The 9,703-nt window shown below is 41.1% G+C and overlaps 1 protein-coding gene across 2 annotated transcripts in view; it reads right to left on the reverse strand.

Annotated features, from left to right (window-relative positions):
* Positions 1–8,564, reverse strand: part of LOC113027021 (leucine-rich repeat-containing protein 4C-like) — a 49,679-nt gene extending 41,115 nt beyond the window's left edge. Inside the window, exons 1-2 of one of the 2 annotated variants that reach the window (XM_026176398.1) lie at positions 7,878–8,564; positions 6,967–7,044 (exon numbers count right to left, since the gene is read on the reverse strand). The gene's annotated coding sequence lies outside the window, so the exon portion shown is untranslated. The remainder of the gene's footprint in view (positions 1–6,966; positions 7,045–7,877) is intronic. The other variant, XM_026176399.1, reaches the window with a different exon arrangement.
* Between the last annotated feature and the right edge of the window lie 1,139 nt (positions 8,565–9,703).

The raw sequence follows: 9,703 nt of genomic DNA on the forward strand, positions 1-9,703 counted from the left end.
CGTTACAGAATACATTTTGGGGCATGTATTCTGTAATCTGTAATGGAATACATTTTAAAAGTAACCTTCCCAACACTGGCAACAGGTGAAGTGTCTTGCCCAAAGACAAAACGACCGAGACTGTTCGAGCCGGGGCTCGAACCGGCAACCTTCCAATTACAAAGCGAACTCGCAACTCTTGAGCCCCATTGTTGTCTATGAGGGAGATGAGCCATTAGCCAGGCATGCATGAGTTCTCTTATTTCCATCCAGCATTTTCGGCAGCTTTTATTTCTTTTCACACATGCAGTTGCAGAGCGGACTGACAGCCGCTGTCACAAGGCCTTGACCTAAGCGGCGAAACAGACTGGTACCACAGCAGACTCTATAGAGACAACTTGGATTAAATCAAGTGTAAGTCAATTCTTGTCAGATCAAAACTATCATAGTAGGGCAGCCTTGCCTACATGCAGGTGCTAGGATGAGTGACACATTAAGGTCAGAGTCTAACAGGGTGAGTGGGTAGTGAGAGAAAAGCAACAAAAAAAAGATACTGAGACTCACTGATACACTGATGCACAAATCAAAAATATATCATTTATTTAAAAAATAAAAACACGATTCTGCGTGCATGCACATGTACCTGAATGAAAACGCATGATAAGAGTATAAGAGTATCTTTAAAGGTGCTAGAGTTGATACCGTGGAGACAAAGACAAAGACAAAGACAACTAGCGGATGATACCGTGGAGACAAAGACTATCACAACGTTTCCCAACCAGAAGATCGTGAAGGACCTCAGCCATCCCAACAACAGACTGTTCTCTCTGTTGAGGTCAGGAAAGCGATTCCGCTCCCTGAAGACCAACACAGAGAGACTGAGGAGGAGCTTCTTCCCGCAGGCGATACGGTCTCTCAATCACACCACCACACAGTACTGACCCACACATACAGTTCTTACACACACACTGGACTTTCTGGACTTTGGTTTTGCACAACACTGGTCACTATATTCTTCATTTCCGGTTAATACTTGTACAGCTGCTGTTATTGTGTATATATTTATTTATATTTAGATTTCTTCATACATTCTTATATAGTTCTATATTGTGTATTGTGTATTTTGTTGTACAGTTATTTTATTTTCAACTTTAATTTATATATTTATCTTTATCTTATTCTTCCCAGTTAAATTTACCCTTCGTTCTAATTTGTGTTGTACAGTTATTTCATTTTTAACCTTAATTTATATTTTATTCCTTCCTAGTTAAATTTACCCTTTTTAATTTTTCATATTTATTTCCTATCTTATTCATAGCCTTTTCCTTTTTTTGTTTTCTTTAGGTCACGAGCAGTTGTCCAAGCATTTCACTACATATCGTACTGTGTATGACTGTGTACGTGACAAATAAAATTTGAATTTGAATTTGAGTTGTCAGCAACACATGTTATATATATAGCTTGTTTTTGAATGATCAAAGATGCAATGTCTGTATAACTTGAAAGTCTAACAATGAGACGACTAACTGGTGTGTGACCATGCTGTGTTGTATTGTGGGGCTTTGACTGATGACCAGACTCCTGCTGCGGATCTCAGTTGAGCTACCATGTGATTGCCAGCCCGACTGAGCTTATGAGTTAAAAAGCTGATCTGAGAGACAGACGGCAAAGCTAGACCCAGATGTCCAGATCCCAGGCACTCTTTCTGCACTCCTGGGTCTGCAGAAGACACTAGTTTTGAAAGGCACCTGCATGTGGTTTCACACACATACATATGCTAAGCAAAAATCTACAGAGAATCCATTTGATAATCAAAATTCACATGCATGGCCATTGAGGACAAATCAACCAGTTTAGATTTTGCATGTAATCATGTGCAAACAGCTTATGCTTCAAAGAGCTTATTAAATGTTAAAAATATAACCTTTTATCAGTCAGTGAATCAACAGGCTTATGTTCAGTGGCCAGAATATGTTGTTGCTTGTTTGGGCACCGTGTTGTACTTTTTTGTTGTAGATTTTTTTTCTCTTCCATATAAGTCATTTATGTTCCAACAGCTGAATCTTTTTTTTCTTTTATTGTGTCATTGCTTTCTTTTTCCAGGTTTCCTATGCTTTGATGCTTTCACCTGGGGACTCCAAAAACTACAATAAGGGTAAAAATAAGGGGCCCCTAGTTAAGTGCTATTTTTGCTGTCTTGGAGAGTGAGATACAAAATCTGTGCATCTACCCAGCAGATAAAGCTTGCTATTTCTAAGGACACAACACTATCCAGACAAAAAAATCATCCTATCCGCAGAGAGCCGTCAAATAAATATATATTTTTTAATCTCAAAAACAGTATATGTTTAAAGCTAAACACTTGCAACCATATAGACATGGCTTTTCCACCATTCATCATCCTCTTTCAGATTGATTATGCTAACAGGATTCAGGCTGCATATTACAAAACCTTGTTAAGAAAGTGAAGAAAGACAGAATTGTGGTGTTTAATTTTAAAACATCCGACCGTATCAAATTTAGATTTTAGTTTTGTCACTGAAGGCTGGTGTCCACTGACAACCTGTGTTTTAGTTAACAGCTTAGAAGCTGCCTTGGGATGTGCTAGTCATGGATCTGTTGCTATGCGACCACTAAAAACCTGTTTGAAGGGCATATCTCCAGTTCAAATGTTTTTAACTTTGAGTGTTTAGAGCACAGGGTATGAAGCCCCCAGCACACAAAGCTCACTCTTAAATTCCACTGTCAACAGCAAAAGATTGAGGAAACAGCACTTGAGGGGAAATGTCTTCTTTTGTAACCTGCTGTCAATTTAATTTTTGTCTTTTTTTTTAAACAATACTTAGATATCCATACCTCCATAAGGCAGATTCTGGAGAAAAGTAAAATGAGGGAGAAAGAGATAGCCTGGCACCCATTCCCACCTCATTTAACCTTTTAATTTAAGAGCAAGAATTAATGTGGAGGCCAGGGCCAGTATCACTTTAAACAGACACTGCCCAGTTGCCCTGAAGACAGGAAGAATGACTCCTCTGTGGTGCATACATATTAATTTGCTGTGGAAGTGTGTGTATCTGTGCATGTGCACATGCATGTGTGTGACAGCGAAAGAAAGAGGGAAAGAATGTGTCTGTGTTTGCCCTGTACTTATTAAGCAAGATATTATTAACCGAGTCATCACATCATTCCTACCTCGGGTGCTGTCACTCTCATTTTAGTAGCATGTGACATTCCAGTGAGGTCAAGAAAAGAGAAACTGGCAGTGAAGAGGAAGGTGAGGATTACTAAGTCGAAAAGACACCATCATCATGACTGGTAAGGTGGGTGATGTAAGGCAAGCGGTGAGTAATGACGCATCCTGAATTCAGGTCAGTACTCTTAGCTGAATTTTACAAGGGAAGCAACGAATCAGAGCAATTGTGATGTAGTTGAAAGAATTCTTTATTAGCCATGAATCACAGTAGCAAAAATGTTTGAATCTATGTTGATTCAAAACACCAGCAAACACCGCACAATGTTGCCACACTGAGTACACTTATCTACATTTCATTCAGTCTACTAGTGTTCCCACGATGTGAGTGGGAGCCGGGACAGAAAAAAAGAAGCAATGCTCTCTGGCCTCTAGAATGATAGAATGGCACTTTTATGATGTCTCCCAGATTATTCGCTGAGATGGATGGGCTGAGCTGGATGGGCTGAGCTGGATGGGCTGAGCTGGAACACCAATTGATTAATCCATTGGATGGTGGAATGTGCTGTGGCCGTCCCCCTGCTCAGCTGTTCTTTCTTTTGGACAGAACATTCAGACAGACATGCAGGAAAGGATGACTAATGAGCAGGGCTGCTGCAGATACCATTCATGGTGCATGTGTGCTGTGCTGTGCCCAAGATGCTTGCTTGTGTCTAGTTGATAAAAAAGAAATCTCAGGTTCAGATGATCTTCCACAGTGGTAGAGTACTGTAACAACTACATGAGGAACCCACTGATATAGTGCACTTACAGTGACAAAACTGTGACAAATTCCCACATTTTACCACAGCACTCTCTTCAAAAGATTACATGCGTCATCCAGAAGAAGAAACTGAGGTTAGCTTCTTTATCACACTCACAATAGCTGCATAAGATGCAGATTTGCAACACTGTGTCAGTAGCCATCACATTAGTAGTAATCCACCGCTGGCTTATGAAAGCATCTTTCAGATGTTTCCTTTAAGGTGACTCTCTTCTCGCCTACCTCTTCAGCTATGCATGATTAATCAACATGTCACACCCACATGTCTAAAATCTGCAGTCATCAGCCATGACTGTGGATTTTAGACATGCACTTCCAACAGCTTCAAAATATATTTTTGCTGCTTCTGTCCTATTCTCGAGCTCCACACACTTACAAGTTTCTCTAATATAATATCTATGTGGATATAATATTGCCATAAACCCTGTGCCACTATGTATAGTTATGCTCAACGGGGTGTTTAATAAAAATACATTCACAATACTAAAATCCAAATGTACCGTAAGCTAAGAGCACAATTAATTATTACTGCAAGTATATGGTTTTAGCTTGAGTCCATTATTATTATAATTAATTATACCATATCTATCAACATCATCTTCGTATGAAGGCTCCTTTCACCTCCAGCATTATGGCTTTCAGCTCCTATCTAGCCTAGCACTCAAGACCCCCAGCATTGCACTGCTGGTTTCCAATACAAAAGGGAGTAGATAACGGATCACTGTAACTGTTCTCTTTCTCACTGAATGAAACCCCCTGAGAGATTTTATACCCAGAGAAGATGAAAAATGTAGGGGTAGTTCCATTATTGATACAAGTCCCCGGCAGTGAAAGAAATGAATGCTAATGGTGTCCTAAGCCAGGCTTTACAGAGATTAATCCGATTTGAAAAATGAACATTTTATTATAAGGCACACAGTGCTGGCCTTGATCTGAACTGAGTCACAAGCTGAGGAGGGGAAAAATGACAAAGGGAGTGTGGGGAGGGAACATGGGTATACAGCCTGTCGCTTTGCAAGACCCTGGCACCTTATTGCAATGGTGCCCTTTCCCAGATGACAAGTTCATTAATTTTCTGACGCGGCTGCTTGGAATGATTTTCAATAGATAAGTCAGACAACAATGGCTAGAGAAATTGGACATGAAACAGATGTCTATGGTAGAAACATCATCAGCCGAAGACTGGATTTGTGTGAGCAGCGGAAAGTCCCACTTGGTCCCTGAGTTGCACCTGCTCTAAGGCTATTTCCTACTGTTTAGAAGGACTAATAGGGACACACTGGAGATACAGTTGTTGTCCATCTAGTGTAGTGAAATAAACAAGCACTAATCCAGAGTGGCCCAGTGAATCAGTCAGTTTCAAACCCATTTGCTCCTTATTTTGGCTGGATCCTTACAACCCATAGCTACAACCCATTTCCCTCTCCAAGAAAATCTCCATGGGGATGAAAAAAAGGTTTGAGTAGTGTTAAATGGGGAGGAGGAAGAGTCTCTCTGCTTATTACTATGAATCACTCTGTACCAGCTGCCAACAAACATCAGCAAACTTGGGAAAATGTAGGGGGGATTTATCTTGCATAAGCCTCTGACAGGGCAAAAACATAAAATCAGCAGTCTAATTTGTCTCCCCAAGGTGATGCCACTCCATCATATGGAGGGCTTTCCTTTCAAGTGGGTGAATAATGTCTGCCATGTTTCTCACTTTCACAGGTGAGAGATGCAATTTATTCTTTGTCTCAAGAGTGACAGCCACCTCTATTTATGCTTTTACCACCAACACTGGTTTGTCACCTTCTTGACAAACATCTATTTTTAAGCCCACCACCAACATAACACACAACCAGTGGCACTTCATGTACTTATCTGCATATTTTATGAGTTGTGGGTGTGGTGTATGTATATGTGCTGGGGTTGATACTTTAATAAAATGTTTAATCTTTAATTCGAGGAGCAGGTAAAATGAGTCAGATTACAAAATGATTTACAAAACATGTTGTGCCACATGAAATGCTATGAACTTCGCCAATATCACATCTGTTGCTTAGTTGCACACAGTCAAGGATATTCTTCAGCCTTTTTAGTGGTTGTGATTCTTGAGCCATTATCTATAACATCTATGCCTTTTCCAGCTGAGTAGAGGATGAGTGACTGCCGCCACTTTTAATTTCAGCACCAGGAGAAAGGACAGCTCCCTCTCCGGCTACCACGGAGGGCGGTGAACAAGTGCTTTTTGTGTAAGTGACCCCGAGAAAAGAAGGGGGAGGGTGGAGAGGAAGAAAACACAATATTTGGTCATTAATCAATCGTCAGCTAGGTCATCCAAAGCTTGGATTTTCAAATCTAACTTGAACATGTTTTGGGTCATGTTAAGGATTTTTCGCGGTTGCTGTAGCGTACAAGAACACGTGCTAAAACATGGCAGACTTTCCTATACTGAAAGTAGGTTGAGCGCACAGAAGTACAGACTGGATGGATTGATAGGCGGGTGTAGGGATTGCAGGTGGCGTGTCCCCGTTTAGTCACGTTACAGTGTGAAAAACCAAAATCAGATGCTTTAAGTGCACTTCCATTCACAAAGATTCTTCTTTACCTGTTTAATTTAGAGGCTCAAATCGGTCTCTCCCTTTTTCTTTTAAGAGTTTAAGACATCTAATCTTGATACTGCGCACTCGAAGACGCGCAGTTAAAACAAGCACACCAATGCGAAAGCGCGCGTCATTCCATGATGCTCTGAATCACCCTACAATTAAATATCTCTTCGTTAGAGGTCGCAGTATAAGTAATATAAATGGCAAAACCTCGGGAGCGCTGCGTGCTGATTTTGTACATATCAATCATCAAACAGCGAAGATAAACTTCCGCATTTTGACATCCAACAGAGCGAAAGGGCTGAATAGGATAGTTATACTATAGAGAATAGTAAGACATTTAGAAATATGCTTTCCCTCCCAGTACATTATAAACAATAACTTACTTATTTACAGAGAAATGCCAAGGTCTGGAAGATCTCCGCCGGCGAAGAACAGCTCTTCTTCCGCTGCCTCCGCAAAAACTGCATCGAAAAAAAAAAATCCGCAATACTCAGGCAGTTTTGGAGAATCCTTTGTTACCTTTGCTTTTCACACTCATTTTCTTCCACGTCTCAACACGACTTTGTATGTAATCCAAACATTAGTCCGGATGCAATGCAATTAACTCTCACAGTGATGATAATGCATCCGATATTTCCTCCCTTTTCAAGACGCACATTTCAGAAGGCACCCACAAGTGCCATTGTTGAAACAACTCGTGGCAAAGCGATGCCCACTGTGGTCCAAGATTTTCTCCAAGTGACGACTTTTTATTTTCTCTCTGATATCAATAATATGCTCTTAAAGCCTTTCATGTAGACCTTACGGTAGACCATCATCCACACGTTGAGCTGTTAAGGTGGGGTTATTTTAAGAACCCGACTGCTCGCCTACGTGTCAAATGTAACTTTTCATCAAGTCCCTATTGCTTCTTAGCTATCAGCCCTGATTAAATTTCACCGCACAGCCCAGTGCGGATTTCAAGATGCTTATTTCTCTTCCCCCTCCTGGTTTTACCGATAAAAAGAAGTTCCGCAGTACAGTGATTGAAAGGGTATCCTGTAGGTTGGAGAAGTGATAAAGTTGTCACGATTAGAGATAATCTCTCTCTTCAGATTGCTCCGTTCTCCATATTTAAGAGGGAAATTCGTTATTCTGGGATGCAGCATCGGAAGAAAAAATTCCAGGCGGTATCCTTCAGAAGCCTTTAAAACCCCATCACAAATTCAGGCAGCGGCTCCCAAGTGTGAAGAGCCTTCGTTATACACCAAAAGCTCTATTCTTACATGTTTTCCGAACGGAGCTTTGATCTCACCTTGTCTGGACGGGAGTTATGGTTCATCAAAGGCTGTCATCACTTCTGCGCCCCCGCTGTATATTTCGGATATTCGACCCTCGCCTCTCCATTGATGTGACACACACCGGGGTAAGGTTTTTTTTATTTAATGTTTAATTTTTTTTAGGGTTATTATCCACAAATGGGTGGTTGTCCAAGTCCAGGCTTCCTCTCTCTCTCTTGTAGACTGCCGTGTGTTTTAGGCTGCTTCACAAAATAACCCGTTCCAAGACGTGCAAGCAGGCTGTATCCATCGGTGCGCTTTACTGTGCCTCAGTGCGCTCAGCATTTTCGTACCAAAATAAAACGCCGGGCGCAGCACGGACGGACGATGAATTGATAAGTTCAGGAGGGGGCATCATGTAGGTTACCTCCCACTGACAAGCTGCTTTCTCCAACTGAGACTGTTCCGCCAGTCACTGCTGGTGGATCGACTCTGCCGTCAACCGCAGGACTGGAGCAGCGAGGGCAGGAGATATTGTTTTCCCTCTCTTTCAGTCTTCATGGTGCTCTCTTTGAACTTCTACAGCTTCTAAAATTTCACCGTGTGCGTTCATGTCGTCCTGAAGACTGGCATTCATTAACCGATTCTTTACCATCGCCCCTTTTATTCACTGGTCAGTTTAAAAAAAGGGGGAAACAAACACAAATAGTTGTTTATTAGTGTGTGCGTGCGTGGCAGAAAACATCCAGCAGGCGAGCAAGCAAGCAAGCGACAGAGAGGAAGAAAGAGAGAGAGTGATTTAGCTTAAGTGCAGAGACAGACAGATTCCTCCCATGTGTATCTTGCAAATGGGACGCCACTGCCACCTACTGGTTCGCTTCTGCTGTTAGGTGTATGGTATTCTGATGATGGCCTCGGGCAGATTGTCGCATAGGACTGCTCTCCCATGACAGACTAGATTTTGTTTATATTGGGTTATTTATATCAAGTCTATTTGTATTTTAAAATGCTGTAAGAATCATCAGGAGAGAGGGGCCTATGCTATACTGCAAATAAAACAAAGTAAATGAGAATGAAAGATAAGAGAAGAAACACCTTTGACAATTCTGGAGGTCGATTAATATGTGTTATATTCCCTCACAGGCTTCAGCACCTTAGAACTTATTTATAAATGCTGGCTGAGTTGTACATGAATTATGAAATAGGCCTACACGATGCAGTTTTTTAACATGGCGGCTGACACCAAAGACTTCAGGTCTTCAGGAAGATTATTGCTTGTGAAGCGTTTATCTTAGGCAACCTGCTGTACTGCACATATGCTAAACTCAGGTATATTATACAGCATGTATAATAGAGCAAAGGGAAAAAAGCAAAGCATTTATTTACAGATAGGCCAGTTACAGTATGTCTTATCTTGTAGAGTGTATCCATTCATGAACCATGCAATAAGAGATGTGAGAAAACATTTGAATGCCAGACCAGGGATCTGTCGATCTAGCTGTCAACATCTGATCTCATTTCCCTCAGTGCTGAAGGCGTTGCATCATTCATCTGTCTTCATAACTGTCGACCTGCCTGTCTGTGTGTCTGGCATATGGTAGTAAAGAGCACCGCCCTCTTTGCTTTCCAGTTGAGGGAGACATCATTAAGTAAACCCCCCTTTTCAGTAACATCTTCTTGCTACATATTTGCCTCAGAGCATGAATTAAACCTTTTAATGTATAAAATCGCTTGAGTATTCAAGCACGCCATTTAACATATTCTTAACTAAACCATCACAACGAACTGTAGCTATTTGCACAGTTACACAATTTATTTATTTAGTTTTGCTTTGGCACATTCAATTTTAAAAATGATACCA

The sequence above is a fragment of the Astatotilapia calliptera genome, chromosome 7, assembly GCF_900246225.1.
Source record: "Astatotilapia calliptera chromosome 7, fAstCal1.2, whole genome shotgun sequence".
In the NCBI taxonomy this organism is placed as follows: domain Eukaryota; kingdom Metazoa; phylum Chordata; class Actinopteri; order Cichliformes; family Cichlidae; genus Astatotilapia; species Astatotilapia calliptera.